This window comes from Strigops habroptila, chromosome 1, assembly GCF_004027225.2.
Source record: "Strigops habroptila isolate Jane chromosome 1, bStrHab1.2.pri, whole genome shotgun sequence".
Lineage (NCBI taxonomy): Eukaryota > Metazoa > Chordata > Aves > Psittaciformes > Psittacidae > Strigops > Strigops habroptila.
In genome coordinates, this window is record NC_044277.2 from 71,291,229 (window position 1) to 71,311,103 (window position 19,875).

Below are 19,875 nucleotides of genomic sequence, written 5' to 3' on the forward strand. Positions count from 1 at the left end.
CAACTACTTTCCTAGTGACCAAGTGTTACTTCCTTTAAATGGGAGCTTTGTATTAGCATTTTATTGCACCTGCAACTTTGTACTTATGCCCCTTAGGATAATAGGTGAGCCGCTAGCACAGAGGTTGTTGTGACCCATGAGTTTTCAATCCTTCCAAGGTGCCAGCTTTGTTCACGCTAGACAAAAGAAACCTTTTGCAAGCACAGGGTGCCCTTGACAAGCACTTGTGACCTTTTTAAAACAATTTTTGTATTCTTCTCATACAAAAGAAATGAGAACATGGCCAATTCCTAGCTTTAAATGTGCCATAATGGCCCCAGGTTATAGTTCCATAATCTTTACCTTTAGAAGGATCTAGGTGAGGATTTTAACCTACTTCCAGAAATTAGGATGTTCCACATTGTTCGAATTTGGTAGGAGGGTGAAACAAAACCAACTCCCTCCCACCTCACCTCAGCATGAACCTTGTGCAGCTGTGCAAGTTAGTGACATAGAAATAGTGTCTGCACTTACTTGTCTTGTGTCCTTGTGCTATAAGATGGGATCAGTTCTATTCACAAGACCAGGTCAGGTTAGGTTCTGTTTAACATTGTTCTTCTGTGGGCATTAACATGAGCGGCAGGCTTCAGGGAATGGAAGGCATACCTAAACATTCTACCTAAACATAAAAAGAAAAAGAAGAGTAATTAGGTTATTAGGATTTGCTGATTGCTAGCCAATAACTATGAAAAGAGAGAAGCAGTATCTTCTTAACCCATAAATAATACCTTTTGCAGTTTTTTTCTTTACCATCATGAAATTATTTAGGTTGGAGGGATCTGTGTAGCTCATGTGGTCCAACCCCACCACTCAGAGCAGGTCAAGCTTAGATCTGATTGCTGAGGTTTTTAATATATCTAGTTATATAGCAGAAAAAAAAAATTAATAAAAACTTTTTGCATGTTCGTTATCCTCTTACCTTCATTCTTTTTGTCTGGACTCCCACTCTCCTCCTCCTCTTGGGTGTTTTTTTCATTATGCCCTTTTACTGCAATCATAAATAAATATGACACCACTGACCCAAGTGTTCCTCTGCAATCTCTTTCCCACATTACTTCCATCACTAAGCTTTATCTGTTTTGACTTTTTCGTTTCTTAAAATGTAAACATCATGGAGTTCTGTTTCTTCTTATGACAGAGAGCATTGATGTTTTACCTGTATGAATCTTATTTTTAGGCACTTGCTCTATTGCACATTTTCCCCATTTGCCTTGTCCAGGCTATTTTGCCCCGAGTTCTGTTGAAAACTCTAGAGAGAGGAGGAGACTGCACATCTAGCTGAATAATTACTGCTCAGGAAAACATCCTGGAGTACAGACTGACACAGGCAGAGGAGCTGCATCAGGAATGAAGACTGTTGTTTCTTGCCTAATCTAAAGATTATGAAGAGGAGGCTGATCTTTACCTCTTTGCAGCAGTCTTTCTGTAGTTCATCCCTCTTTCATCAGAAGTAGGATGAAAGTCCTGTCGACCCCAGACTGAACAATGAGAGGCACTAGATGATGCCAGGTAGAATCAAAAGATTACTTTGATTTCCTCAGGGGCTTATTTATGTGCAAAAAATCAGCCCACCCCCAAACACTTTCTTCTCACTATTTTTCATTTCTTGAACACATCTTGCATAAATATTTGTGATTATACGTTAATACTTGAAAGATAGTTTCAAGCTTCTCTCAAGGAGAACTAAAGTTTCAGGTGGTGCCTTACCGTCATAAAAGAGAGGTTGTTTAGCCAGCTAAGTAGCATAATCAGATGTGGAAGTCAATACACTAAGATTCAGCCAAGCTCAGTCTTTTTCCTCAGAAATATTGATCTACTACATTATTTACATTTATTTGTCCAAGGTAAACTAAAAGAATTAAAGTATAAGAAGGAACCGAGTAAAAGCTGGATTTAAGCTGTTTGGGGAAAGAACTGTCCCTTTTAACATTTGCAAAAAAATGTCTCTAGGATGAAAGAAATCCCTTTCTTCAGATCTTACAGCAAGAAAAATACAAATCTACCACCAGCAGTATGCTGCATTACTTCTTTGAAAGTTAGAAATTGCTTGGAATCACTCATCCTCCTGAAGAACCTAAATCCCAGAGACTGTTAAAAAATTAGTTTGTGAATCCTGTGAAGTTTGATACTTTCAACTTCAGACAAGAGGTCTCTTTCTAAGAAATAAGGTTCTGTGAATCCTTTCGTATCTATATTTGCTGCTGTTGCCTTCTTTCCTCTGACTAGAAATAACATTCCAAAACTTGCTGTGGAAATGCAGGCTGGGCTGCTTGAGGCACGAAGATCAGCATGTATCATATCTGAATGATGTAGCACCGTCTTTAGAGAAAATTGGAGCTAGGTACCTACTGAACCACAGTATAATGATTTCAGTCAGCTGTGCTTTAGCAAGATCAACAAGGGACATTTGTTTTTATACTTTGCTCTGGATCCTGTATTCCCTGAGACTCCAAACGCTTTCAAGACCTTGAAGAGTCAACAGAAATTCAAAGCATTTTATAACCAATGGGATGTGTTGAGAACATCACAGAGAAAAGCCCAAGAAGAGACATCCAAAAATAAGGCCATAATACTTAAAGGAGGAAGGAAATACAGTTCAATGAATATAGGCATCGCAGAGGCTAACAGTGCATCCTAATTGTCTCCTTCTCTCACAAATTTTTTTAACATGTCTGATTAGCAAAGACAAAGGAACCTAAACCTGTTTTACTAGAAAATGGCTAGTTATTAGTATAATGACATGAGTGTGTACAAAAAAAGAAAATAAAAAAAAAAAAAACAAAGACACAATGAATATCCTATATATTCTGTAGGTATAGTTCAGGCTTTCTGGGAGTTAGATTGTTAGTGGTAGCAGAATCATTATACATATATTATGGGATTTGTGAGAGATAAGATACAACCTAAACCCAACAACTGTTTGTTTGGCTTCTGAGTTCAGATTACCAACTTTCCAAAACTCATAGAATTAGATAAGTATTAAACTCAATTCTCATTGACATTTCTGTGAGTAATCAATCCCTAAGTATATTTTTTAACTCAGATAATCAGTTTCATTAGTTGTCACATAGTTGAGACATGTATGCCATAATTTGGCTAGTTTACAGAGTTTGCAAAAAAAAAAAAAAATTAAATTTAATTGAGACTCTACTCTGAACCTAGCTTTCTTCATGGGAGCGTACCAGCGGCAATCAGCTTTAACTCAAACAAGAAGCAGGTTCTTCACTTTACATTAGCCAATAACTTGCTGATGCATCCATTTAAGTACACAGGATTGAGACTACAGGCCCTGATGGTGTCAGACAGAGGTGAGATTTACATGGAGCTGTCTAAAATCCTGACTGATATTTTAACATAATGCTATTAGTTGTGATCAGTGAATTGCCTACCCGCCATGTGCTTCCTGCCAACCTACTTCTGATCACCACCTTTCTATTTGGTGCTTTTCTACCTGGCTCCTAGGAGAACTGCTGTAGGTACCATCAGTTTAATTAAGGGAGATGGCTCATGGCTATTCAGAGTACAGTCACTTGGAGAGGGACTACATGTTCTGAGCTACAGAGAAAGAGACTATTTTGCACAGAGTAAAGTAGAACACACTTTATGCAGAGGATGCAACCACGAGGCAGTGGAGGAGTTGGGCATCACATTTGTTAAAGTCATGTCTGCCAAGAACTGAAGTTTTTTTGAACTGCCATCAGTTTTCACAGGTTCAGTGCAATCCCATCCTTCCCACTATAGCCATAACTTTACACTGAAAGGACAATGAAACAGGAATAATATTAAAAACCCCCAAGTTTTAAATAAAATGAAGAATCTTTCAGTTAATTCTAAACTTTTAAGATTTTACTGCTTTCCCTACTGTGTTTATTTCAACAGATGAACTGCCTCTCCTCCCTTAAATATCTGCAATCCCTTTTTGTTGTCATGTTTGAAGCTGGCAGGGAAATTTTCTGATGGTGGCAAAAACAAGATCAAGGAGGCACATGTTGTCTTTATCTCTCCATACCGCTCTGCTTCATGAAGAGCTTATTTTCCAGAGAACCCTGCAATGCTGCAAATGAGTGCTTTTATACAAGCAATGCTACAGACTGCTAAGACACAAACTTGTGCCCTTTCCTTTCATTTCTTCAGTGTCCAAAAGAAGAGAGGTCTCAGTCCTCCAGCAGTCTTTACATAGCAGCTCTGCATTCCCCACACCTCTGGTCATATAGCTCCTAGAGTGCAAAAAACCCTAAAGAGGGCAAGACAGGAGAATTATTTAGGCATTGATGGCAACCTTTAAAGGAGAAACAATCCCTCACGAAGTTGCACAGATCACACCATGAACATTAACCCTTTAGTACAATGATATACATACTACATGATACTGATAATACATAACTTTTATGCATACCTATGCATAAATATAGACAGGCTGAAGCATAGTTACATCATTAATTCATTTTCCTTGCACTTAAAAAGACAGTATTAATGTACAGTTGGCAGGACAGGAAAATAAGGAAATGAGCTTGAAACTGGAGAAAGACCAAAAACATAGAAAGAGAAAAGAATAGAATGGTAGCAGAAAAACAGTAGAAAAAAGGGCTGAAGAGCAAAAACATGAGGGAGAAGGGCGAGAGGGGAAGTAAAAGCTATCAGGGAAAAAAAGATTAAATAAGATATGCAGACAATCACAAGGTTATCAAGATGAAAAAAAAACCCCAAACCCCAAAACCAAATCAACAACAACAAAAAAAATCAAACCCAGACCAACCCCCAACAATTAAAAAAAAACCCACCAAAAACCCAAGCCTTATTGATATGCTAAGGAGCAAATCTTCATTCAAGGAGAGAGCTGATACAGAAGAAGAAAACAGTACACAAGGAACTCGTGAACACTACTGAAGGGGAGCTGTGCTACCTGTTAAGGATAGTAGTAGTCTAACCCCTAATTTGTCATGTGCTTTTTATTTCTCAAAAAAAAAAACAAACCCATAAATGATCCAAGAAAATGTTTTTTTGAGATGCAACACCCTGAATAAAACAGAACCAAAAACATTCAAAAAAGCTGACACTGGAAAATGAAGCTTTCTAGTTACTACGGGCAAGTGCCTACCTGAGACAGGGAAGGACCCTCAGTTTCAGCATACACCCTGTCTTTCCTGAGATAGACAAGAAAGCAGCAATTCCAGCTAGCTGTTTTCCTGCTATCCTAAAGATGTCCTCAGTGTCTTCAGCTGTCTTTATGTGACTTATCAAATAAAATAAGGCATTAGAGAAGAATATAGAAAAGAGACTACCTAGGAAGCAGGTGTTTCCTGTTGCTTTGATGTGTATTTAGAGCAAATGTAAGGATGAGTTTCTCTTTTCCACAACTTTAAAGGATTTTAGTCTCTATTTTTCAAATTGACCATAACCCACCTGCGGAAATTACAGCTTGTCAGTGCTCACAAAAAGAGGACTTAAAAAGGTAATCCATTTGAAGCAAATAAAGTTATAACCTCAATCTGTGTGTTTTGAATAAAAGCAGTAAAAAAGTCATATAAGTCTTACAGCAGTGACAAGCAGTTACGAGCTCGCATTGTAGAAGACAAGAAATAGATGGTGCTGAAGCTTTTTGCTATGACCAGGGATAATATTTCTGACAGAAACAGTGAAAGACAGTCCAAGGCCTTGTGGTAGATGAAAAATTGATGCCAAACTATGAGTATAGATTTTAATGACTCTATTTTTATTAGTGCTGTTAGACCTACTGTATAGTCTCTCCCTAGAATAATTATTCTACGAGCTTTCTGAGAATTAGACATGTGCAAGACCCTTTGACTTGAATGGAAACTGTGCAGCAAAATCTTGCGCAACTCTGAAAAACGTGTGCAGCCCTGATACACAGAACAGAACACTTTCTAGGCAGACCTTTTCACTCATTTTACATATTAATGAATAAATGCATTTTTATCAGCCTTCAGTACTTAAAGTTTTTTTCTGATATGTGCAAAAATTACTGTGTGCCTGGGAAAAATATGTAGGGTTCTTTCCGAGATCTGGTCAGCAAAACAGTCCACCAATATTGCAAAATGTATACTAAGTTTTCATGAAGAACTGTATCTTTCTTTCAGAAGATATGTGGTCATCTCAATTTCATTCTTACAACCAAAAAGCACTGCCTCTAGCTGAGTGAATGAAACTTTGTTTTAACTGTAGTATTTTTTCAATGATTGTAAGATTCCTTGTTGAAATACCCATGAGCCTAAAATTAGATAAAAAGGCGATTTAAAGACCATCCCAGAATTGTTTGCCTGCCAGGTATCTCCATGCTCAAGAATCTTATAAACCTGATCAGAGGGCAGAACTATGGCCAAGACAAGGAGTCAGACTCTTGCTGTACAAGTGCTCCGTGACACCTGCACATTGGACAGCTTAATTTAGGACTGTGGTTTTTCTACCTAGTCAATAAAGAGGACTAAGTGTCTAATGATCTTCAGCTAGCATAAAGACATTGCAGTTGACATATCCTGAACATTATACGAATTTAAAAGTGACGAAAATCACTTGAGAAAATATTTTTATATGGGTATTGTAGATAACAGAGCCCGCACCCCTCCCTTCCCCCTCTACTGACGTGTTGTTTTCATTAAGAAATATTAAAAAAAAAAAAAAAGAAAAAATCCTGCTTTCTCTCATTTTTTAAACTGCCCTCATCTTCTTCCATTAACAAAATTATTCTCTTTCTTACTCTCTTCTACTAAAATGTTAGGAAAAAAGATAGTGAAGAAATAATGGTACGTCACATTCACTTTCTGGTTTTCGGCTCTGTAAAAGTGGAAAATCTGTGTGGGTTTTGAGTGAAAGAAAATGTTTAACTTCTTGTTCCTAAACCTTTTCTCAGTCTCTTATCTTACAGGATTCTTCTTCTCTTACGGAGAAGAAAAGAACAAAAAGAAAAACCAACCAACCAACCAGCATTTCCAGAACTTCATATCAAACATTAGGCTCCTACATTCACTACTTATTTCCATAAAAACCTCTTGGATTTTCTCTCGAGTTGGTCATCTGCATCTTATAAGTATGAAACTGTTGTTTTGAAACTGAGGTACAAGCATATTTATTAATTCTGGGTTCTTTGTTCTTATTAATCTACTGCTCACCTTGTTTTTAATTCCAGTAGCTCTGATACATGGGAGCAACACTTTAACAACAAATGTGCTTAACAGTGCTCATTCATTGCTAAAAAAGGTGTTGATTTCACTAAATATCATGTTTATTTTATATATTAATGTTGCGCATCTGGAACTTAAATAAAAAGAAAGAGTGGGTGTTAGTTTTTCAGAGTAACATTTTTTTGAAGAATATATAATTTTCATTTAGCTAACTTTGTCTTAAAATTAGGAGTGGATGTTTAACTAGTAATTAGGAACTGAACACTATGAAAATAGTGTGTTTCTGTCTGAATAAAACAGTTTGGAAATGATTTTCAGGTTGATGGACAGGATTTTCAAATGTCAGGTTATAACAAGTCCTGAAAACATCTGCAAAGACATTTTTATTGCAAAGAAAATAAAAAATCTGTAGCTTCTTTTCAAAGGCAGGAAGGAAGAAGAAAGTGTTTGATTTTTCTGACCACCTCACATAATTTAAAGAAATGGGTCCAAGTCATGAATTTCAGATTTAAGATACTTTCAAATATAGTTCAAAAGACCTTGGTGCTGTGAAGCCACGTGCCTTGTTTTAGTCTTAGATTGATTTTACCATGTTCAGAACTTCAGTCTGTTGTTCCAGATCACGCTCTTTATTATTTAGTCTGTTCTGCCTCACAGGACAAGTGGTGGCAGGCATCTCAAAATTTCATGCACTTGCTGGGTGCTGTTTGTTCGTTCTGACTATCTGTTGGTCTATCTATCTATTTCTAAACACATCGTTACACCCAGTGATAAAGACACTCGCCTTTTTTGGGGGGGGAATGCAGCATTTTTTTATATTAATACATACATGTGCCCTCCAGAAATGGGCTGTTTATTTAAATGCCATGCAAGACAATGTAAATTTCTCATGAATCAAGCATATTTTTCCCTTTTTTCAAAGAGAATCAGAACATCTTGTGTGTGGAAACAGAACTGTGTGGCTGTTGAATGTGAGAGGGAAATTGTAATTTGACAGTTATGGTAGGTCTTAGTTATTTGAAAAGCTGGTCACCTGCATTTTGAAACTGGGGCATGATGACACATCCTTCATGATAGGTCAAGTTGTGTTTTTTCTCATTTCAGTGCAGGTCATATTACAAAATGATGTAATTTACACTAAAACAACCCAAAGCCTGTACAAACAGATTACCTAACATGCAATATATTGTGCAGCTTGACAGAAGTTCATGTGTTTTGAAATTGTGCTGCAATCATTATGGGGACATTACTGTGGGGATCTGTTACAGACCGTCTGATCAAGAGAATTCTGTGGATGAAGCGCTCTACAGACAGATAGGAGCAGCCTTACGCTCACGGGACCTTGACCTCATGGGAGACTTCAACCATCCTGACATCTGTTGGAGGGACGGTACGGCCCGGCACAAGCAATCCAGGAGGTTCCTCAATTGTGTGGAAGACAACTTCGTCTTTCAAGCAATAGAGGAGCCGACAAGGAGAGGTGCCATGCTGGACCTTGTGCTCACCAACAGGGAGGGACTAGTTGGAAATGTAACGCTCCAGGGCAGCCTTGGCTCTAGTGATCACGAGATGGTTGAGTTTGAGATCCTCAGGACAGTGAGAAGAGCATGCAGCAAGCTCACTGCCCTGGACTTCAGGAGAGAAGACTTTGGCCTCTTCAGGAACCTGTTTAGTAAGGTTCCACGGGATATAGTCCTAGAGGGCAGGGGGCCCAAGACTGCTGGTCGATATTCAAGGATGACCTGTTACAAGCTCAGGAGTGTTGCATCCCCACTAGAAGGAAACATGGCAGAGGGGCCAGGAGACCTCCATGGATGGATAAGGAGCTGCTGAGGAAACTTAGAGGGAAAAAGAAGTTTATAGAAAGTGGAAGCAAGGACAGGAGGCCTGGGAAGAATACAGGAACGTTGTCTGGGAAGCTAGGGACCAGGTTAGGAAAGCTAAGGGCCAGTTGTAATTAAATCTGGCAAGGGATATGAAGGATAACAGGAAAAGCTTCTATAGGTATGTAGCAAATAAAAGACAGACTAGGGACAACGTGGGCCCTCTCCAGAAGCTATCGGGAGAACTGGCTACCCTGAATTTGGAGAAGGCTGAGGTTCTTAATGACTTCTTTGCCTCAGTCTTCACTAGCAAATGCTTGGACCGCATCACCCAAGTCTTGGAAGGTAGATGCAGTGACTGTGAGAATGAAGACCTTAGGCCCACTGTAGGAGAGGATCAGATTCGAGACCATCTTAAGAACCTGAATGTGCACAAGTCCATGGGACCTGGTGAAATCCATCCACGGGTCCTGAAGGAGCTGGCGAATGAAGTTGTTAAGCCACTGTCCATCATATTTGAAAAATCCTGGCAGTCAGGTGAAGTTCCCGATGACTGGAAGAAGGGTAATATAACCCCTGTTTTCAAGAAGGGGAAAATGGAAGACCCAGGGAACTACAAATCAGTCAGCCTCACCTCTGTGCCTGGCAAAATCTTAGAGCAGATTCTCCTGGAAAGCATGCTAAGGCACATGAAAAACAACGAGGTGGTTGGTGACAGCCAACATGGCTTCACTAAGGGGAAATCCTGCCTGACCAATTTGGTGGCCTTCTATGATGGAGCCACGGAACTGATGGTCAGGGGCAGAGCAGTTGATGTCATCTACCTGGACTTGTGCAAAGCGTTCGACACTGTCCCGCATGACATCCTTGTCTCTAAATTGGAGAGACACCAATTTGATAGATGGACCACTCAGTGGATAAAGAACTGGCTGGATGGCTGCATGCAAAGAGTTGTGGTCAATGGCTCAATTTTCAGTTGGAGACCAGTAACGAGTGGTGTCCCTCAGGGATCGGTGTTGGCACCTGTCCAACATCTTTGTTGGTGACATGGACAGTGGGATTGAGTGCGCCCTCAGCAAGTTTGCCGACGACACCAAGCTGTGTGGTTCGGTAGATACGCTGGAGGGAAGGGATGCCATTCAGAGGGACCTTGACGCGCTTGTGAGGTGGGCTTATGCCAACCTTATGAAGTTTAGCCAAGCCAAGTGCAAGGTCCTACACCTGGGTCAGGGCAAACCCAGGCACAGCTACAGGTTGGGCAGAGAAGAGATTCAGAGCAGCCCTGCAGAGAAGGTCTTGGGGGTGTTGGTTGATGAGAAGCTTAACATGAGCCGGCAGTGTGCGCTTGCAGCCCAGAAAGCCAATCATATCCTGGGCTGCATCAAAAGAAGCATGACCAGCAGGTCGAAGGAGGTGATCCTGCCCCTCTACTCTGCTCTTGTGAGACCTCACTTGGAGTACTGCATACAGTTCTGGTGTCCTCAACATAAAAAGGACATGGAGCTGTTGGAGCGAGTCCAGAGGAGGGCTATGAGGATGATAAGAGGGCTGGAGCATCACCGTATGAAGACAGGCTGAGAGAGTTGGGGCTGTTCAGCCTGGAGAAGAGAAAGCTGTGTGGAGACCTCATAGCAGCCTTCCAGTATCTGAAGGGGACCTATAAGGATGCTGGGGAGGGACTCTTCCTTAGGGACTGTAGTGGTAGGACAAGAGGTAATGGGTTCAAACTTAAACCGAGGAAGTTTAGATTAGCTATAAGGAAGAAGTTCTTTCCCGTGAGGGTGGTGAGGCACTGGAATGGTGTCGTGGTTTAAGCCCAGCCAGAGAAGAGAAGAGCCACAGAAGAAGAAAGCCACAGAAGGAGGAAAAAAGACTGCTGTAGCTGAACCCAGGACAAATGGGTTGCCCAAGGAAGCTGTGAATGCCCCATCCCTGGCGGTGTTCTAGGCCAGGCTGGACAGAGCCTTGGGCGACGTGCGAGGTGTCCCTGCCCATGGCAGGGGCGTTGGAACTAGATGATCTTAAGTTCCTTTCCAACCTTGGTTCCTTTCCAGTTCCTTGGTTGGAAAGGAATTAGTCATGATTCTATGATTAATCAAGAAAATTTTGCAAAGTTGATAGCAACAGGCATAAGGTTCAGATAACTTTTAACAGCGAATCACTGGTATTTTATCTAAATAACCTGATCAACTTAACAACCATTTAAAAAAGAGTTTAAGTGTGGCAAATTCTCGTAATAGTCTGGCTAATTTCTAAAGTTGCTGCCATTTTTTTTTGTGGGACAGAGTCAGAATTTACTGTAGCATGCCTGTAGCTCATGTTGCAAATTGGCTTTTAGGTCCAATAGTAGATTGGCTTTTAGGTCCAATAGTAAGACTACCTGTTCTGACTGCTAACCATCTGCAAAAATGTGATTTTTTTCATGTAGCAACCATGATTTTCTTCAAAGTCATAAAGCTTATGTTAAAATTAAAACTATTCTTTATTGGGAAATGAAGGCAGAAGAATGAGAAAACGGAAATGAAAAGGGTAGAAAATGGATAAGAAAATGTGGTGGAGATTTGCCTACTGTGGAGACAGGTTGAATTAAGACTTGCTATAAATTACTAGAGTTAAGGCTATTTAATATGAGGTTTGCTCCATTGTTTCTATTAGCATATCCGAATTATATGGGGACTACTTCAAAAACTGATATAGCTACAAAACCTTCAACACATTTATATATAAATATATATATTCGGAGAAGTGCAGTCAAACACTGACTGCAACTTTCAATTCATCTCAGTGCATGTCTTTAACGTCCATGACTTTATTTTTTATTTAAATGTTATTTATACAATTTCTCTTAAACAGGAATTGTTTTTTTTTATTATTATCTGAACAGGATTACAAATAGGAGAGGCACTGTCCAGCTGATTTCAAGAAATCTGAGCAGACCTTTACGAATCCTGTCTGCTGGAACTTCCTGGCAGGAAATTTTCTCTTTTTTTTTAATTATTATTTGTCTTTTTGTCTTTTTGCCTTTCTGCCTTTCTTTTTTCTGTTTTTATTTTTTATTTTTTATTATTTTTTCTTTTTTTTTAAATAATATTCTTTTCTTACTCCATTAAAAAGGCACTGTTGTGGATTTGCATTTTACTATTGGAAATAATGAAACGTTGTGACATTTCAAGACAGGATTTCTGGAATAAGCATCTTAACCTTGAGAGAGCTGTAATACACAACTTACTGTGTTGTTATTACTGGCCCTGGGGCAAACTCTAGAAGTCTAAAATGCAGAAGCCTCAAATTACCTTCTTATAATATGAAAGTAACGTATTTGATCTGATTAAAAACAAAAATACAGGTAGCTGTAAACGGATAGAGGGTCCTTTAAAGCATAACCTTCCATTAGGAAAGCATCATTCTTCCAAGTAAATGAAAGAAAGAGTGCACTTCAGGGAAGCAGAGTGTTTGATGCATGTCAAGCGGATGTAAAACACAAACCATAATACACATGACTTCTTCCCAGATGGCAGGAAGGGAGAAGAGAGCACTTATCCACAGCTTTTTCTCTGGAAGAGACAGTATTTTCTTTTCTACTTACTCCAGATATGTACTTGCAGGGAAGAGGAGAAAATAGAGAGGGAAAAGATCCAATGAAAAGAAAGGTCAATTTATGTCCGAAGTGCAGCTGTATGCAACAGTAACAGAGGCTTAATCCCCTCTCCCTCTGTAGAAGTACTAGGAAGTAAGGCAGAGAAAACTAGCAGGAGGGGATTAGAGAAAGCAGATTTAATTCCTCCAGCTAGCTACATCAGGAAAAGTGGGAAAAGCTCTCTGCACTGGTCTGGGATAGATGGGAGGAGCAGAGGACACACAAGACACACACCAGTTCTGATCTCAGCTGTAAAAGAAGAGTTAGACTACAATTAAATAATATAAAACATTTGCTGCTGAACTTCAACTGGGAAAACTCAGGAAAGAGGCTAAGGAGTCACCATGGATTGTTCTCTGAAATGATCTTGTCCATGTGCGGCAGCCAACAGAAGATGACAGAACCTTAAGCACTGTCAGGAAGGACTTTGAGAAGAAGGCAGAGCGTTGTGTTTTGCGTCTGTAAAACCTTGGGCACCCACACCTTGAATGTTTTATACAGTCCTGGTCTCCACATCCCAAGACAGATGTAGAATTGGAAGCAGAGAAGTGCAACAAACACAACCAAGGAATGAACCATCCAACATACGTGAAGAGATTGAACAGTCTGGGATCTTAAATTTGATGAGAAGAACACGTGTAGGCAGGTTGACTGAGGTTTACAAAATGATGAAAGTGGTGAATTGGATGAGTGCAGGACTGTTACTCGACCTATCTTGCAGTATAAGGGGCACTTGTTAAAACTAGTAGGACATCGGTTTAAAACAGATAAATAAAATACCTCTTTACAGATAATTGATGAACTAGGAACTGCTGCCACAGGAGGTTGTACAGATGGGAGAATGAGAAGTTGCAAAAGAGTTTGAACGAACTCATGAACAGGTCTATAAACATATATTAAAAGGAATATGTATTGTCTGACATCTGATACAATGACAGTAGATGTCACGAAGAACAGATGAATGGATTTGAAAAACTGTTCAAGCTTACATGTTTCCCATTCTGACTGATGGCTTTTTTTCTTACCATCTATCCAGGGCAGAATGCTGGGATAGATGAATCATTGTAGTACTATCCAGTAGGGATTTTGTTGCTGACTTTCACAGATAGACTATAAAAGTAGTGATATATGGTTATTAAGTAATTTCTTCAGGCATGAATTTGAAAGTTTAACCCATTTAAAAATCCTAATACTATTTCATATTTTATTATTTTAATCTCTTTAGCTAATTTAGAAATAAAGGACACACCTAGTTTTGAGTGATAGACATGCCCTTCCAGATACACATGGGGCTTAATAAGCCCATGCCTGCTTTATATCATGTGTACTCATTTCTATATGCATAAGTATATTCATAAGCACACGTATTTTTAAATAGTAACTTTGGAAGTGATACAGTGGGCATAAAAAGCAGGAGAGCCTGTGAATTTCATGTCTGCCACAATTCCGTCTCCAGTTTTTGTCTGGTCCTTAAAACCCCAGTCATGCTTGTGTAGCTGCTTCTGTGCAGCTCCAGAATGACAGGGCTGGAACTCCCCCAAAGGAACTAGCAGCTTGGCAGAGCTTTCCCACAGGCCCTGCCTCCTCAGAAAACTTGAGTGTCAAAGATATAACACTTAGAATGAGACAATGGTTGCACTCCTTTCATATTGTGCCCTGCTTCAAGAAAAATCCTCTCTCTCACAATGTCACAATCTGCCCCTGTTTGAACAAAGCATGGTCATTAATAGATAAAATGAAAACACGATAGAACTGGTGATAGTACCTTAACAATATTTTGTTCTTATTATCTTTCCTGAAAGTTACAGTTTATGTGATGTTTTATAACTCTTCAGTGAGATAAAGAAGATGGATATTCACATTCTTATTTTACATGCAAATGTACTACCATTAACGGTCTAGAGGGTGTATCATATATCTAGATTGCACAAGAGGTGATTGGATGAGCTGGAAGTTCAGGTTACCAGTTCCCTATATTCTTTTCTATCCCCTGGTGTATGTTGTTTTCACTGGCAATTATGATTAAGGAATTTCTTATGCTTAAACTATACTCCAACTTGTTTTATGACTGCAATCTGGCTACCTATTGACTGTCTCAGTAATTATCATGTGAATATCTGTTTTAATTTTTTTTACTGTGAGTGTAGCTGCCTGGAAATTTCCATCCAACTTGTTATAAAATCAAAGAGGATGTTGTTCCTAGCAAATATGTTCTTTATATTGTTGGAAAAAGTTTCCCCTTGGTATTAATGTGTCTATATAATCCTCTCCTTTTTAGGTTGATTGTATTCTATGCAGGTTTTATACTGCACCCAAGACTGTGGTGTCTGAACACCTCGTACAGCTAAGTACCCATCAAGGTGAGCTATGTCAACCAAGTTTCCACTCCATTCCTTCTCCTCATATAAAAGTATGTTATATTGGGTCTGGGTGCACATATTCCTCAGCTACTAATCGGTTTTGAGCTGCTGTGAGCAAAAGTAAGGTCAAGGAAAGAAGCTTTACAGTAATGCTGGAGAGTTGATATTTTTGGTCATTCTTATGTCTAACCGAAATTAATTTTCAGACCCAGAGATGAAAACAGAGATAAAAATATGCATCCTGAACTCATTAGCAGCACCTCTAAGGTGAGGGAGTGCTCAAAAAGCTCTGCTGACCAGATTGACAGTAACTGAAAGTTCCCAAAGATGTGTATTGAATACTTATTTGCAAATAGTTTTCATAAGTAATGATTTTTATATGATTTAATTCTGTGGCAGAGTAGGTAAATTGCTGCTACCAAAAGAAAATCTCGGTTTCTGCTTTTGACTCATAGAAGCAGACCTGTGCACTGTTGTTTGGGTAGTATTTCTTCAATTAAGTTGGGGGGCTATGGCTTGCTAGTAATTGCAGATTTTACTATTTTTGGCCACATAATATAACTAGTTATATAGTATATATATATTCATAGTAGTGAAACATTATTGGGAGAATTCAGCAACAAACATTGCCAAAGAAATCTCTGCCATCAGGTCCTTACCAGTTTTTCTGCACACTGGCAGAGAACTCCTTTACCACAATCTACTTACTCTGATGTTCAGAAAAGATACTGCTATTTATGATGTCTGAAGAGCTGTGTCTTTCCCTATAGCTGCTAGTGCTGCTGCAGAAAAGGAAAAAAAAAAAAAATTGATGGAGCACATTATGGATTTTTCACTTGCCTGGAAGAGGAAAATCAATTTCTATCTAATAGAGCAGGAGGTCACTAAATACTACCACCTGCTCTGAGACACTGTAGTCTTAAGCAGTGGTCTCATGAGACAGACAAGAGTAGGGAACAGGAGTGCATTAGTACATAGATAAATAGAGAAGAAAATTAGACACTGAGAAAGAATGAGCTCTTTTCAGAGAGTAAACTGCAATTTCATAAAGAATATCTGGATGGAAACCACACGGAGAAGCTGGAGCAACTGCATCTGAGTCAGGCTTGCTACATAATTTGCTTATGACGGAGAGCTTGAGCTTGCATGCACACAGTAAATCTACCACAGGTGAGACTGTGGGTCATTTAGTAAAAGACAGCTGGGACAGCTGCAGCTCTGAGTGACATACAATCTTTTGCAATTGTGAGAAAGTTTGAAATACAATGTAGGCAGCTCACTGCTGGAATATATTTAGGAGACATGGGTATGAATAAACAGATGAATAAAAGCAATCCATGTAATATGCTAAAATTGAATGGAACAGAGCTGTGCCATTATCCTTGTTTTCTCTGGTCATTTTCCTGAAGGAAATGATCAAAAAGCTGGTGGGACAGGAAGAACCTGCATACTTCTTTGAACAAAAGCTGAATATCATGTCAAAACTAAAAAATATCAGTTTATATTTATGTAAAAAGTGGGCTTTTCTTCCTGTGAGAACACAGCAGGATTTCCTGTCCTTCTTTGTAACTTCCAGGTGACAAATTCATTGTAAGAAAGATGCACACACATCAGGCTTAGTGTTCAGGCTGCTGTTCAAAGCTAACAAGGTTTGCTGCTGATAGGTATGTGTGTGCTATCCCTTATGCATGAACAGGGAAGAGGACAGGCTGAAGCAACCTGGTGAGACTGCTCACACAGGTTCCCTGACAGGCAGTGAGGATAATGTGTGTTCAGTAGCTGAGAGAGGAGAGACAAATTGACTTACTGAGGAAATATCAATGCCTTATGAAGTGTTTCTGTGGGATGCGTATTATCCAGAGGAGAAACATATCATCGGGAATTCCAAGAAGATGCAGGAAGACAGTGAGGAGAAGATAAAGGACTTTTGTTTGCAGGTGTAGGATGAGCAACCAGTGAGACAGCAGCTAAGTAGGCCCAGATAGTTGAGAAGAAAAATAACTGTGAGGGCCTACATGGCCACGATGCATACCTGTACTGCATAAAACCTGCAAACACTAAGAACGGAGTAAAAAAAGCCCCAAAACCCAAAGCGCTGTTGCTCTGATCTCTCACTTACTTTCCAGATATGAATGAAGCAAGTATGGATCACTGTACTCTACAGCAAAGTATGTAAGAAAGTAACAGATACGTAAGCAATGGATCCTGAGGTGCCTGCTCAATTAAAACACTTGTTTATTGTGCAAATAGCTCAGTTGACTTCAGGAAAGATACTACTCTCAGTCAATAATGTCAGAGTAAAGCCTTAAATAGATCTTCAGTGCTGTTATTCCAGCTCAGGCACAATTAGAACATGTTACGATTTTACTGAAAGGAATTTACTCAGTACCAGCACTTACAGCGGTGGATTGTCATGGAAGCAAACACTTGCCAATGCAGTCAGTAAATGAAAGGGAGATGTTTTTCAGGAAACTGGCTTTGGTTTTTCCTTTCTACCTAGATGTATCACACAGTAATAAAAAGATCTTTTTTTTTCTTTTTTAGTTTTTTTTAAAGGGCTCCTTTAATTTAATTGCAGTTTTTCCAGTGCTTTAGAGAATTTATGAGAACAAGACATATATATCTATATTGCCGAGGTGAGTATCTCCAGAGAGGACGCCTTTAACACCGGAGCGGGGGGAAGCACAGCGTCCAGGAGCCTCAGTTCGGAACGGCAAGAGCGACCGAGGGAGCCTCAAGTCCTCGACAGGACTTGCCCAGGAGCCGGCAGCTCAGCTCACGCGAGCAGCTGACTCACAGGGGGCGGCGCCAGGAGTGACGGCACCAGCCCCCAGTGGGGAAAAACCCATCCCAGGGAGCGCGGGCGACCAGGATCGCGGGCGACCAGGGCGTGGCACGTCAGTCAGGGCGTGGCGCGGCAGTTCGAGCGGGCAGCGTGCGGGATGGTGAGCACTCGCCTCAGGACCAGGGCCGGCTCTGGGAGGTCTGCCCCGGCGGTGGCCAGCGTAGGCACCCAGACAGAGCCGATGAGAGGGGAGGCTGCGGCGCAGACCTCGGAGTGTAGAAAGTGCCTCGACTGGTCTCTTGAGGCGAGGGTGCACAATGGACAGGGCTGTGCTCGGTGCGCCCTGGTGGAGGTCCTCCTGCAGCAGGTGGCTGAGCTGCGGGAGGCTGTTGGAGAGCTAAAAGATGCCAGGGAAGCTGAGAGGAAGCTGGGCTGCTTGCTCCAGGCCCAAACTGCGAAGGGGCTGCAAACGTCTGGCACTGCTCATATAGGAAAGAAGGAGGGCAGCAACCCAGGAAGCTGGGAATTAGTTACGAGAAAAATGAACAAAAAAGGAGGAAGAGGACAATTAACAACAAGGGGCTTCCTCCTAAATCTGATGTCCCCACCCAGAACCGCTTTGCAGTTCTGCAGGGGGCTAATGAGAAAGCACCCACCACACCTAATGAGCACCCTGCTGATGCACCAGTAAAGAGGATCGCTACTGGTGCCTCCAGGAAAAAGCGGAGGGTCATAGTAGTAGGGGACTCTACTTTGAAAGGCACAGAGGCACTCATCTGCCGGCCTGATCCAGTCTCGAGGGAGGTGTGTTGCCTGCCAGGGGCTCAGATCAGGGATGTTGCTAAGAGGCTGCCTGCTCTAGTAAGTCCTGCTGACTATTACCCCCTCCTAGTGGTCCATGTGGGTGCTAGAGATATAGATAGCAGTAGCCTGGAGAGCATTAAGAAGGACTACAGAGCCCTGGGAGAGGTGGTTAGGGGCTTTGGAGCTCAGATAGTTTTTTCATCGATTCTCCAGGACAAAGAGGAGGACCTTAAAAAAGCTAGGCACGTTTGGCAGGTTAATAAATGGTTAGAATGCTGGTGCCATAGTCAGGGGTTTGGCTATTTAGAACATGGGGCTCCGTTTGGGAGGCCAGATCACTGGAGGCTGGTGAAGCTGGTCTGACAAAGAAGGGGAAGAGCTGTTTTGGTAGGAGGCTTGCCAGGCTGGTCAAGAAAGCTTTAAACTAGATGTGTTGGGGGAGGGGAGCATTGATCCATCCCAACACTCCTGGTCAGTTGCCAGCACCTGTAAAATGTACTTGGAGCGATGTAGAGATGTTCCAGCTGCCCCAGCCATTGAGTCGGCTTCATTTGGAGCTCGGCTAAGGTGCCTCTATACAAACGCCCGTAGTACGGGGAACAAGCAAGAGGAATTAGAGATGTGTGCAAGGCTACGGGAATATGATGTCATTGGTATCACAGAAACATGGTGGGATGGCTCCTATGACTGGAATGTCGGAATGGAAGGTTACAGGCTGTTTAGAAAAGACAGGCCAGGCAGACGGGGAGGGGCTGTTGCTATCTATGTCAGTGATAGGCTAGAGAGTATGGAACTCTGTCTGGGGACGGGTGATGAGGTAACAGTGTTTGTGGGTCAGGATCAAAGGGAAAACAGCAACGGGGGACATTACTGTGGGGATCTGTTACAGGCCGCCTGATCAAGAGGACTCTGTGGATGAAGTGCTCTACAGACAGATAGGAGCAGCCTCATGCTCGCAGGCCCTTGTCCTCATGGGGGACTTCAACTATCCTGACATCTGTTGGAGGGACGGTACAGCCCGGCACAAGCAATCCAGGAAGTTCCTTGATTGTGTGGAAGACAACTTCCTCTTTCAAGCAATAGAGGAGCCGACGAGGAGAGGTGCCATGCTGGACCTTGTGCTCACCAACAGGGAGGGACTAGTTGGAAATGTGATGCTCCAGGGCAGCCTTGGCTCTAGTGATCATGAGATGGTTGAGTTTGAGATCCTCAGGACAGTGAGAAGAGCATGCAGCAAGCTCACTGCCCTGGACTTCAAGAAAGCAGACTTTGGCCTCTTCAGGAACCT